Source organism: Natrix helvetica, assembly GCF_964273705.1.
Source record: "Natrix helvetica genome assembly, chromosome: 4".
Taxonomy (NCBI): domain Eukaryota; kingdom Metazoa; phylum Chordata; class Lepidosauria; order Squamata; family Natricidae; genus Natrix; species Natrix helvetica.
The window spans coordinates 73,793,520-73,806,160 of record NC_138550.1 but is presented as its reverse complement, the minus strand read 5'-3'; the positions used below and the strand labels follow the sequence as shown (position 1 = coordinate 73,806,160).

The window sequence follows — 12,641 nt, the reverse complement described above, 5'->3', positions numbered from 1 at the left end:
GCTCTGTGGAATTGCAGCATATTCCTTATGCTCATATAATATTTAAGAAAAGTCCATTCAGGGACATTTCTATTGTGCTTTTAGCCCATCCAGATACAATCCAGCAGTGTTTGTAAGGTCTGCAAATCTTGAAGGTTTGGAAAGTCCTTGGAGGAAAGCCATTCCAGGAAAGATGATTGAACAATGGTTTGAAAAGGATCAGGAAGATCCACTTCCAGTCTCCTCGGTCATGGGAGCTCATCTATTTCACAGGGCTGTTGCACAGATAAAATTAGAGAAGGGATAGATGGCTTCTGAAACGAAACCAGAATATAAACCTGAATAATGACAATTATATTGCCTTAAAAAAAGTATTTAGAAATTTGATACTGATGTCTAAGATTAGAAACATTTTCCCATAGAGCTTAATGAAGTTACAAAAAAGCAAGTCAAGATGATATGATGATCTCTGACACAAAGCCCCAAAATTATACTGAAAAAGTTGGGAAAGAGAAAGCTTCTACTTTTAATTCAATACAAGTCTTTGAGAAAATCATTATACAATTAGTTTCTAGTGATGTGAAAGCATCTAAAGCAACTGCTAGAATCAGAGAAAAATATTTCCAGTCTCATAATAGGAAAAGTTACCCAAACATGTTGACAGATGAACATTAATAATTTTAACTTTCTATTGGGCATTCTGGAATTTTTCAAACATTTATCAACAATTCCTTAATAACAAATCTATAACAAAGAGGATGCTTCCCAGAAAAACACCACTATCAAACATTCTTGCAATATGCTGCTACAGAAAGAGTAGATTTTTTAAAGGACTCTCAGTTCATGTGAAATGATGGTGAGATGCCAGACAGTCCTACTATTATTCTGCATAATAGCATTGTTCCAATATTTGAGGGGCTACAAAGATGAGGGGGTCAAACTATTTTCCAAAACACTAAAAGGCAAGATGAGAAACAATGGATGGAAACTAAGAAGAGCAGCAACCTAAAACTAAGGAGAAATTTTATAATGGTGAGAGCAATCAACCAATGGAACAGCTTGCTTTCAGAAGCTGTGGGTGTTCCATTACTGAAGGCTTTCAAAAAGGGACTGGACAACCATTTATCTGAAATGGCTGTTCAGATCTTCTGCTCAAGCAGGGGATTGGACTAGAAGACCCCCAAAAGTCCCTTCCAATTCTATTATTCTATGTTCTATGTATTTTCATGGGCATCCTAGAATATTTCAAAATCTATGCAGTCTGAAGTTCCATAACACAAAAATATTTCTGGAAAGAGTTATCTAAAATGGAACCTCATGAGCCAAAGAATCTCATGAGGCATACTAGCTATTGATTTAGAGCAAATATTCTAACTACCAGAAGCTTCTGAGTTCTTGCATATTTGAGGTTTTTTTCATGTTATGCCTATCAGAAAGCATAATTTTTTAAAAAAAAAACCTCATTAAGCAGCCCCATACATTCATGATTCAGAAATAAGCTGAAAAAAACACATCAAACCAGCCAGATAATTTCTTGTTTCAAGTCTTTGTGATTTGTACTGTTTGATTACATGCAATTGAGAAAAAAAACTATATAAATCTCTTTCCTTGGGTTGCATATCCTTCCAATACATTAGAAAACATATCCTGATAACAATAAACAAAAAATATGGAAGCATTATGATGTGAACTTTTGAATGAAATAGTCATGTTTTTCTTCAGTTTTAGGCAACCACGTTGATGTGTTTTTTAAAAAAAAACACTAAAGTTCAATTATTTCATACTGATAATAGATATATACATAAAAGTATAGAAAATCAGAAAGAAGGCTTAAGATACATTGGCTTTCATTGTTTCTTTAAAGTAACATATTCATCCATTTTTTTATAAAGTTTTTTATTTTTCCATTTTCATAACAAATAACCACATGTATACTGTTACATAACCAACATTATTTTATATTATTAAATATTTACATCAATTCGTCTTACCATCAACCCCCAAAAATGATTATTGGCTCTTCTGCTCTCCATACACCATAACTGTACCCTATCCATCACTTTCTTCTCCCTCTCTTCTCTTCCTACCTCCTTTCTTCCCTATCATCCTTTTCTTCTCTACTTCCCCTTCCTCTCTCCTTCTCCTCTCTCCCCTTTCCACTCCTTCTTTCGCTCCTCCTCTCCCCCCCGCCCTCTCTCCTAACCCTCTTTTTCCCTTACCTCTCTCCTCTACTCCACACTCTTCATCTCATTTACTTGGTGTATTTCAGGCTCTGAGCAAACTCTATTTTATGTTGATGATGTTTATAATTTCATTTCAATAAACATCTTTAATTTTACCAAATATCCTCCTTTTTTTGACAGAAAAAAAGTATACATATATAGCAATTACATTTTAACACTCTCCCCCCCAACCTATTTTTGGCTGGAATGTGGACCTGATTACAATTCCCAGCTATTCTCATCATAATATTATATAATTATACATCATTACACGCCCCAAATTTTTAGTTCTGTCTTTGTAGTCTCAATAATTTTCCATTGTATGTTTCATGTTCCCCCTCCATTTTTCCACATCTTAACTTAGCTTACCTTTAATTGTCTTTAAATTACAATCCTTGCTGTTCAATGTTCATTAAAATTCTATTGATTTGCTATGTAGAATAACAAGCAATACACACCTCACTTTGTTCATCTTCTTAAGAATTTTATATGCATCCATATTTTGTATATTTTAACCTATATTTAATTATCTTTCCATTATCATATTCAATCAGTTAGCAATTCAGTTTCATTATCACGTAAAGAAGTAAATGACATATCTCAACTTTACCTTCTCCACGTAACAATTTCTAAATATCTGATTTTTTCCAAGAAAGTCTTTTGTCCCAATTCTCTATTCCTGTCTCCTCCTTTTTCTTTGTAGGGGCATGTCCACCCTCTTCAATTTTCCCCAAGCCACTGGAAAACCCAGTGAAATCTTTTGTCTGCTTTTTATTTCCCTTTGTTGGGGCATATCCCCCCTCTTCAGTTTTCCCTATGCCACTGTCAAACTCAGTGAAATCTTTTGTCTGCTTTTTATTTACCACCGTTTCTACCCTTTCATTATCCTTCCCCTCATCTTCCTTCACTTTCTGCCTCTCCTCAGATTCTAACTTCAAAATTCTATTTAAAATTAATTTTAATCATTTATGCATATTTTTTTATAATTTCACGTAATTCTTCAAATTCCCACCTTTCCATAATGTCCAGTTCCAAAATTACAGTTAGTTGTAGAGTTAATTATAATTTAAATCCCAAATTTCCCAAGGTTCTTCATATTTCACAGTTCTGGTCCAACTTAAATTCTGATTCAGCTAAAATGGAGAGGAAGAAAAGAGGAAGACATCTTGACCACTTTGCTTCCTTTGTTCTTCCCTCCAGCAAATAACTCTGTATTTTCTTTTGCTCTTGATTCCCCCCCCCCGTTATATTCCACCTCTCGTTGGTTAGAGTTGCTTAAAATATATTAATTAGAAGAAACTCTAAAAAAGCAAGTCTCTTTGGTGTGTTTTTAACTTTTGCTTCTCCTCGCCGTTTTTTCCAAGTTCTGATTTATGTCAGTTGGTTCTTGCAAAGTTTTCACATTCCATTCATTGCTCAGACAAGATTGGATTATAAGTGAGAAAATAGTGCTTTTTTCTTGATTTTTTCCTTGTTACATTCCACCGCTCATTAATTAGAGTTGCTTAAGATATGTGAGTTAGAACAGGCTCGAACAAAGCAAGTCTCCTTGGTATGTTTTTAACTTCCATTTCACTCCTTCTTTTCCAAAGCCACTTCCCAAATTTTGTTCCCTGACACCTCTTATTTACTTTTTATCAGAATCCTGACAAGCAATCTCCCAAGCATACATAACAGACTAATCCCCTTGTCATTTTTTGCATTCATTCTTGATAGGTTTTGTTTTGAATAAGCAACAATAGCAACATTCTTCCAATGATCAGGCATATAGACAACTTGCATGCATGAAATACAATCAAAATTAAACAAAATACTATTCCATTAGCAAATCACACCCATAATTTAACATTTTCCCATTGTAGATTATACTTGCATCCTTATCTTTTGTCAACATTCTCACAGTTTTTATGACTTTTTCTTCTTTCACATTTATTATATTGGTCTAAATTCCATTCTTTGACATTCAGATTACAGCCATTCATTCATTGACCATTCAAAGTTACAAGGGAACTAAAAAAGTGACTTATAATTGCTTTTCAGACTTACAATCATTGCAGTATCCCCATGGTCAAAATTTGGCTGCTTGGCAACTGGCATGTATTTGTGACACTTGCACTGTCCTTGCACTGTCACAGGGTCATGTGATCACAATTTGCAACCTTCCCAGCTGGCTTCCGACAAGCAGAATCAATGGAAGTCAGATTTGTTTAGCATCCGCATGATTCACTTATCAATTGCAGAGATTTGCTTAAGAACTGTGGAAGAATAAGTCGTAAAATAGGACACAACTCACTTAACAAGTGTCTTGTTTAGCAACAGGAATTTTGAGCTCAACTGCGGTTGTAAGCCAGAGACTACCTGTATCACCATCATTCCTATATAAATCTTTAAAATAACAATTTATTACTCCAGCATTCCCTTCAGTTTTATCCAGGGTCATATAATTACTTTTTAAAAAATGCTTCATTTCATTCTGCTGGAGGCTCCTCATTTAGCAATTTTCCACTCACTTCCAAAACAATTATAATTTTAATGAAAATTGCAGGTATCAATTTACAATTATTCATTTAGTGACTGTTCAAAATTACAACAGCAGTGAAAAAGTTACTTACAACCAATCCTTGCACTTATGACGTTGCAGCAACTCTATGGTCACATGATCAACAGCATGTATTTATGATAGCTGTGGCATCCCAGGGTCATGTGATCTTTACCTGCAACTGGTTGTAAATCAAGGACTACCTGTACTGTGCATTCTCTATGTTCTTTTAATCTTGAACTCTGCTTTCTTTCACTATATTTTTCCAATTATATATTTTTTTCTATAAGCAAACAATATGTGGCCTTTTTTGTTCTCTTTTTTTTTCTCTCTCTCCCCCTCATCCAGCCTTCTAATGTTAATATAACTTCACAAACCTCTATAGTACTTTGTTTGTTCACTCTGTTCCAAGCAGTTTCCCACACCCTCTTCCATTACATCCACTTTCCATTCATTCTGTTAAGGACTTTAATCTTGTCATACAGGACCTACAGGATCTGTTCTTACAGTCCCTCTGTATTCACTGTAGTTCCTCTTTCTTAAGATCTATTCTTGACTCTACCAAAAACTGAGAACTTCTTATCACTCTTGTATCCTTTGTTAATCCTTTCAGACTTTCATCTTATCAAATCAAGTATACTTTTCTAAGCACATATATAGCAAACAAGCACCATTCTCATTCATACTATTCGGATACTTAGCCTAATTATGCTCCTCAAAGTAGGAATTAATGATAGGTGCATGTTATGCTCCAGTTAGTAGCAATATGGACGAATAAGAACGAGACACGTAGGTACACATGTTGACTCATCATAGGTTAGTCAATCAAAACTATTACATAATTTTTTTATTAGCACTATAGGGAAGGAGATTACAGATCTTTAGGTGTACCCATGGCATATGCAGGATTCTCCATTAACAGTAGGGATTCAGCACAAATTTATTGTGGCATGTTTTGCCAATATGTACCAAGCTCAAGAACCTGCATAGCCCAGTTCTATTCTAAGCATGATCTTACAGTTGTGTACAATGTGGAATCTCTAAAGACTATGCGAGAGCCCTCATACCTTTGTCTGGTAGGAAGTACATACTTCATATAGCATACTGATTTTTTATACAGCAAACGCATGGAATCATCCTTCCCCTTTAAGGAATTCATAGTAAACAACCCTTTCTTTCATGTGCTATCTTCCTCCATTCAAGTAAAATCCAGAAGATAACTAAATTGACTTTAAAACAAATAAATAAAAAACCTCTTAATACTTTCAGTGATAGAAAAAAAAGTTTGACAAAAGATACCCGGTTCGGGAGACTGGATGTTTAAAAAAGAGGGGGAAAAAACAAGGCAAAGATTGATCTCCAGGGGTTACTAGAAAAAACAAACGTAACGCCCCCAAAGGAATGGGAACCATCCGCGTGCCCATTCTCGCCTTTGAAAACTAACACCTCGGAAATCAGCTGTTCCCTCCCCCGCCGCCCCCCGAGTAAGAATGTTAAGCCTCGCTTCGTCCCAGACGCTAAGTGAAAAATGTGGCTGGCTACACGGGAGTTCAGCCTATCGAGCCTGCCAGCTAGTATGTTTACTTTATAGTTCAGTGTGTTATCGGGAACGATTCAACGAGATTACTTCAGTACAGCGTTGTGCTTCAGCTGATGATCGGCGGAGGGGCTGTAAGAACGCAGCCGGTTTCTCCAGCCCCCACCCCCGGATGTCAAAAGTGACTCCTTTCTGGCAACCCTTTTCCAAATGGTTCCTACAATAGGACCGACATGGGGGGAGGGGGAACAGGAGAAAAGAGCGCTCATCTTCAGAGGGATCCCGCATTTTCCCTCTGGTTCTCCCCTCCCGTGAATTAAAGGGGGTCCTCGTTTCCCACGCCATTTCACTAGTTACCAGGGCAGATTCGTCCCGTTCTGCGCCTTACCTCTCGGGGTTGCTGAGTAGCCCCACAAGGCAGAAAAAGTCCTCAAAAGAAGCCGCAGCGGGATCGGAAAGGCGCAACTAAGCTAAGCAGCGGGAGGAAAAGAAAGCGGGAGGCGAACGAAACGACCGGGCTTTGTTTCGTCTTCGGAGTCCGCCAACTCCTGGCTCCTGTTGCGTCCCTCGGGAGGAGCGGCACTTCGGGAGGGAGACGGGGAGAGAGCGAGAGGAGACGGGATGGGGAGGGGGGGGGGCGGAGAGACGGAGAGCGCGCGCCAGAGATCTCCCGGCCGCGCCAGGCTCGGCAGTGCGCTCCCACCCCCCCCGCGATCTGCAGAGGGCAGTCCGGCCCGAACTAGGGCGGACAGCGAGAGCTTCGGAAAGGAAGAGGAAGTCGCGTTTGGGCCGAGGACTGGGAGCAAACAGGGAGGAGGGGAGGGAGTCAGTCCGGAAAGGTTGGAGGCCGGTCAGCAGGCAGGGAGCCGGCGGGGCGGGCGGCGACCAGGTTGGCACTTGAGGAATGCGGAGCGGGCTGGGGCAGAACCGTAGGCAGGAGAGGAATCGCAGGTGGCTGGGCGTACTTTCAGCCGCAAACACGAAATCCGTGCGAGTCGGCCGTCGCGAAACGTAGCAAAAACAAAGCCTTTGCCAGTAGCTGGGCGTTTTCCTCTTTCGCCAGGTAGAGCATCCAGGTGATTGCTTTTTAAGCACAGATTCGAGGATTGTGTAAGAACCGTTCCCTTTCAAAGGATAGTTGCAAGTGCAGGTCCTCGAATTACGACTATAATTGGGTTCAGAATTTCTCTTAAGCAAGGTGATCATTAAGTGAGTCGCTCCTGATTTTAGGACCATTTTGGCATGGTTCTTAAGCAAATCCAGCTTTTCCCATTGACTTACTTTGTCCTGGAAGATGGTTGGGAAGGTCACAATCTCAGAATTCTGAAACCATTGTAAATACATGCCTGCTGCCAAGCGCCCAAATTTTGTTTACATAACTCGGGAATGTTATGATGCTCATAAGTGTGAGTACTGATTGTAAATCACTTCTTTCAGTGCCTTTTTGAACGGTCACTAAACAAATAGTTGTAAATCAAGGACTATCTGTACAGCCCCAGCTGTTTGAGATAGCTGGAACAGGCTAGAAATTATAGTCCTTTCTATATGATACTTTAATCTGGGTTACCTGGTGCATGTTGTAAAAGTCTTGATGAGTCTACCGTAGAGAGTAGAAAGCTGCTATTTAGGGGTTGTGTGGAGTTTTGCAGAGCAGATGTGATAGCATTCATTAACACCTTACCATCGCAAAAACACACAGGCAAGGTAAACCTATCCACCGTGTCCACTTCTTGTCAGCCTGGTCAGCTAAATTCAACATTTTTTAGCCTTGGAAGGGCTTGATGCAAAAAGATACAAAACTCCCAAGGGAACCGCCTTCTGTGTTCCCTTCCAGGCTTTGCTGGAACGCTCTCCGCTCAGCCAAACCAGTGAAACTCACCAGCTGCACATAAGTGTAATAAGACATAAATCTTCTACTTAAAGACATAAATTCTGCTACTTGTTCTGAGCAAAACTACTTATTTTAGTGTGTGTGCGTGTGCGTGCATGTGTGTGGTGGTGGTGGTGGTGGTGGTGGGAACCTGGAATCTCCATTTCCCAGGCACAAAACTAGAGTGGATTTATGCAATGATAAAATCATGCCAATTTATCAATGATAAAATCAAGAAAACATTTTTACAAATAACTAGAATTGTAGGAAAATGGTTGAAATGGGGCTTTTTGAAGAAATTGTTTTTAACAAAACTGAAAGATCAGAAAGCTTTAATGTCGTAAAGCATATTTTATTGAATTTAACAATAGAGATAATGTATTCAAATTACGCTTTAACTTATATTACTGGGAATGACAAACACTTCTTATTCCTAATTTCAGAGCCATTTGATTACATGTTACTGGTGAAAAACTAAATATTGCTTTTCATTCTAAAAACGATGATAAACTTTAGTTTTATAATATACTCAAAATGACTTGATTTAAGTCAAATGACTTGGAGACCCCAAACATTTTAGTGAAGCTCACGTTTCAACTCAGCTTTGATATTTACTTATTTGAGGGGTTGCCTCTTCCCTATTTCATCCGCTCATCCCATCAAAACCAACCCAATGGGCATGTTACTCATGCTATTGTTCAGGGAGCTACATTTTGCTGTGGTACTCAAATCTCCTCCCCACAAGTACGAGGTAGGCCTCATGACTCCAGAGCTTTCAAAGGTCCCTCAAAAGCTGATTCTACCAGTAGACCCCGGACAATGCATGAACTTGTGAGTTGGCTCCATTATTAATAACATCTCCTTGACTCTTCTTTTCTTGTTTACTTTTGCTTTTATACATTTTAATGCTTTTAATAGCTATTATATGGGTGGTGGGGGACAAGGAAGAAGCCTTCCTGAAAAGTATAGGAATCCTGAACTTGGGCGTCTCCTGGGCAAACAACACAGAATCAACTGTTTATTCAATGACAATGAGACAATCTTTGTGATCTCCTGGCTTAAAACACCTTTATTTAGTATAGTGCCATACACTAAACAAATAATATAGGTAGTTATTGATTTACAATCGCCACAAGGAATGCCAGAATTGCCATCATACTATATTTTTTTAGTGTAAGACGCACCGGAGTATAAGACGCACCAAGGTTTTGAAGAGGCAATTTTTAAAAAAATTTGCAGGCCTCCCAAAAAATGGCATGAATAGCCTTTAGGAGGCTTGTAGAGTGCTCCTGGGGGCTGGGGGGGGGGCAAAAACAAGCAAAAATTGGCCCATTTTTTGTCAAAAACAGGGCATGCATAGCCTTTAGGAGGCTTATAGAGTGCTACTGGGGGCTTGGGGGGCAAAATTGAGCAAAAAAGGCCAGTTGTTTTGCTCATTTCTGCCCTCCCACCCCTAGCAGGCTCCTAAAGGCTATGCACGGCCATTTTGGTGAAGGGGGCAGGGTTTTGGGAAGCAAAAAATGCTGTATTCAGTGTATAAGACGCATCCAGATTGTCAGCCTCTTTTGAGGGAAAAAGATGCATCTTATACTCCGAAAAATATGGTAAGTAGGTGCGGTCGTAAAGCAAGATGTCATGTGACCATACTGATTTACTCTGGCAATCTTGGTCGCAACATCCCATTGTGGTTGTTAACTGAGAATCACAGGTCATTAAGCAACAACCCAGCCCCATTAAGCTATTCTGGATTTGATTGCACCGGAAGCAGCCCCAGAATGTGCCATGCACCAGGAAGTCCCAGTCCATCCCAGCAAACCACAACAAGCATTTGTTCATCCAGCTGCCTTCTTTCCTATTTCTCTACAATGGCCTTTTGCTATCTCCTTTTTGGACCCAACTTCTTTGTTTCCTACACATGAGTTCTTGAGTACTGTCTTTGTAAAGTTACATTATCTTCATAAAGCTATGAGAAGCTGGATCCAAAAAGGAGATAGGAAAGGTAGCAAAGCACTTATTTGGCCACGGTGGCTGGATGAAAAAGGCAAAAGATCAGCCACAGAACCATGTGGTTCTCGCTCTGCTTGCTGCTCTGAGAGGCAAAGTGCTGGGTGACCAAAAGGATATAGATGAGGGAGTGAAAGCACTCTTGCCATCATAAGTGTGAATAAGCTGCTACCAAGTACCCAAATTTTGATCACATGCTCATGGGGGCACAGAGCTTTGGGCACGGATCATAAATCCAGTTTTTCAGCCCCAGCATTACTTCAAATGGTTGTTGAACAAATGGTCATAAATGAAGGATTAGCTGTAGAAGCTTTAATAGATACAGCTGCTTGCGGTAAGGTCAACACATTCAAATGGATGTACCTTTCAGACTGGGAAATATCTAAATTTAGGAATACTCACACATTCCAGGGGGCTATTTTATGGAAGTCAGATTTAACCAGCTAGACAAAATGTGAAGCATCAGAGATAAGAGGACATAGCATATATATTTAATACCAGTTAATGAGAAAGATCAATATGTTGGATTGCACATTGACCTATTGGGATCCATATATTAAACAATATATTTCATGTATGTTCAGAACTGAAATATACAGAAGTTCTTTTTTATCTGAATAAAATAGTATCATTGAGAATTGCATATAAAGATCTGATTGGGATATGGCAGAAATTATTTGCATTTCCTTTTAATTCTACTGTTTGCTCTCTTTATACATGATTTTATTGTCCTGTATTTTGCATTCTGATATGCAAATCATGCCTAATCATTAAAGATTATTATTTCAAAGCAAAACATTTTTTTTCCCATTTGGCAATCTTAGTAATGAGTAACAGGATGGGTCATTGACTTTTTGAAGGAGACTTGTAAATATAATGGTTTTGTTTTTCCTTCCTGGAAAAAGGTTCCTGTTCAATTCATTGTTTTTGAATTGCATTACTAAAATCTGGAACTTAGGAAAAAACTTCCCATTAGATTCTTTAAGAAAGTATGGTATTTTCTTTCCTGCATATAGCAAGAAAGATGAGGCGGATTTATGGAACCATGAACGTAAAATACATTAGTAAGCTTGAACAATTTAATCAAACAAAGCTTTAGAAATATTAGAAGAACTAGCAACTGGAAAAATATTAACTAAACTGAATATGAGTAGCTTTTGTTTACAGCTGTAAAGGCTACAAACATTAAAGTAAAATTACTGTATCGCTAAAGAAGAATATTTGTAGCTCAGGATTGAAATGAGGGGTCATTTGTGTTGTTTGAGCTTGGTTTTTTTTCTCTCCAGGTGTCTCACTACCCAAGCTAGGTGTGTTATCTAGTTTGGATAATGAAATCGCTATGATCAGTAGAATTGCATGAGAAGAAATTTGTTGCCAGAGGAAATATCTTCTAATGTGGAAAATCTACTTAAAGACTGATTATGGTAGATCAAATGATGTTTCATATTTTAAAATTTATACTTGTGAGGTGCTTGAAAATTTAGACAAACTATCCTTTATCTTCAAATTATAAGCCACCCAGTCATTGATTGAGATGGGAGGTTATAGAAATTGAATTAAATAATTAAGTTAAATGTCTCACTCTTCTTCAGATTGGGGTCTCTTTATTGCAATGTCCCTGCAAATGGCAACTAATCTTTATTATAGAATAAATATACTGTATATTCAATATATGTTATAGATAGATAGATAGACACACAAACACCTCCACCAATGTCTGAATTTATCCACAGCCTTGTTCTGAAAATTAGATCAAATGCAGACCTAATGTCAAGGAATGTGGCTTATGGTGCAGAGCTTGTCTTAGATAAATATTTTTCATTCCAATGTTGCTGTATTAGGACATGTACCAGAATAGTGTGTCCAGTTCTATAGCCTACTTGCTCATTTAATTAATCCAATCAATTTGTTGTGGAGATGTTTAGTATAAAACCTGAGCTAGAGAGAACCGATTTGGTCTGGTAGTTAAGGCCTCAGGCTAGAAAGCAAGAGGCAGTGAATTTAAGTCCTGCCTTAGCCCATGAAAGCCAGCTGGGTGACCTTGGGCCAGTCACTCACTCTCAGCCCAACTCACTTCATAGAATGGTTGTTGTGGGGAAAATAAGAGGAGGAAGGTGTTTTGGATATGTCCGCTGGCTTGTGTTACTTGTGAAAATAAGGCAGGATGTAAATAAATGAAGAAATAAATAAAGCTTACTTATTAATCTAAGATAGCTTATGGACTAATAGTTAGCAGGCAGTTCACAATGAGCTTCTTTATAAATGGGCATTATAATGGCTAAACCCCACCCAGTTCTTTGGTATTTGTGCAGTGTGATTAATGTAGGAGAACAGAGAAGCAAGTATAGGGGTCCACTATTCCTTATTGTAAGAGTTCAGCAGTAAAAAAATCATTACCTGGGACTTAGCCAGGCTGTTTTAGGTCTTTTATTTCAGAACTTGCAGTTGATGCCCCATTGGGTGCTTGTCAATACAGCATTCAACTGAATT

At 38.5% G+C, this 12,641-nt stretch overlaps 1 protein-coding gene across 3 annotated transcripts in view; it reads right to left on the bottom strand.

The window, feature by feature from the left end:
- The window catches only part of RIN2 (Ras and Rab interactor 2), a 71,254-nt gene extending 64,108 nt beyond the window's left edge, over positions 1–7,146 (bottom strand). Inside the window, exon 1 of one of the 3 annotated variants that reach the window (XM_081950106.1) lies at positions 6,666–7,146. The gene's annotated coding sequence lies outside the window, so the exon portion shown is untranslated. Of the gene's footprint in view, positions 1–4,247; positions 4,266–6,665 lie in introns of those variants that run through there. The other 2 variants (XM_081950101.1, XM_081950102.1) reach the window with 2 other exon arrangements.
- Positions 7,147–12,641: the final 5,495 nt, after the last annotated feature.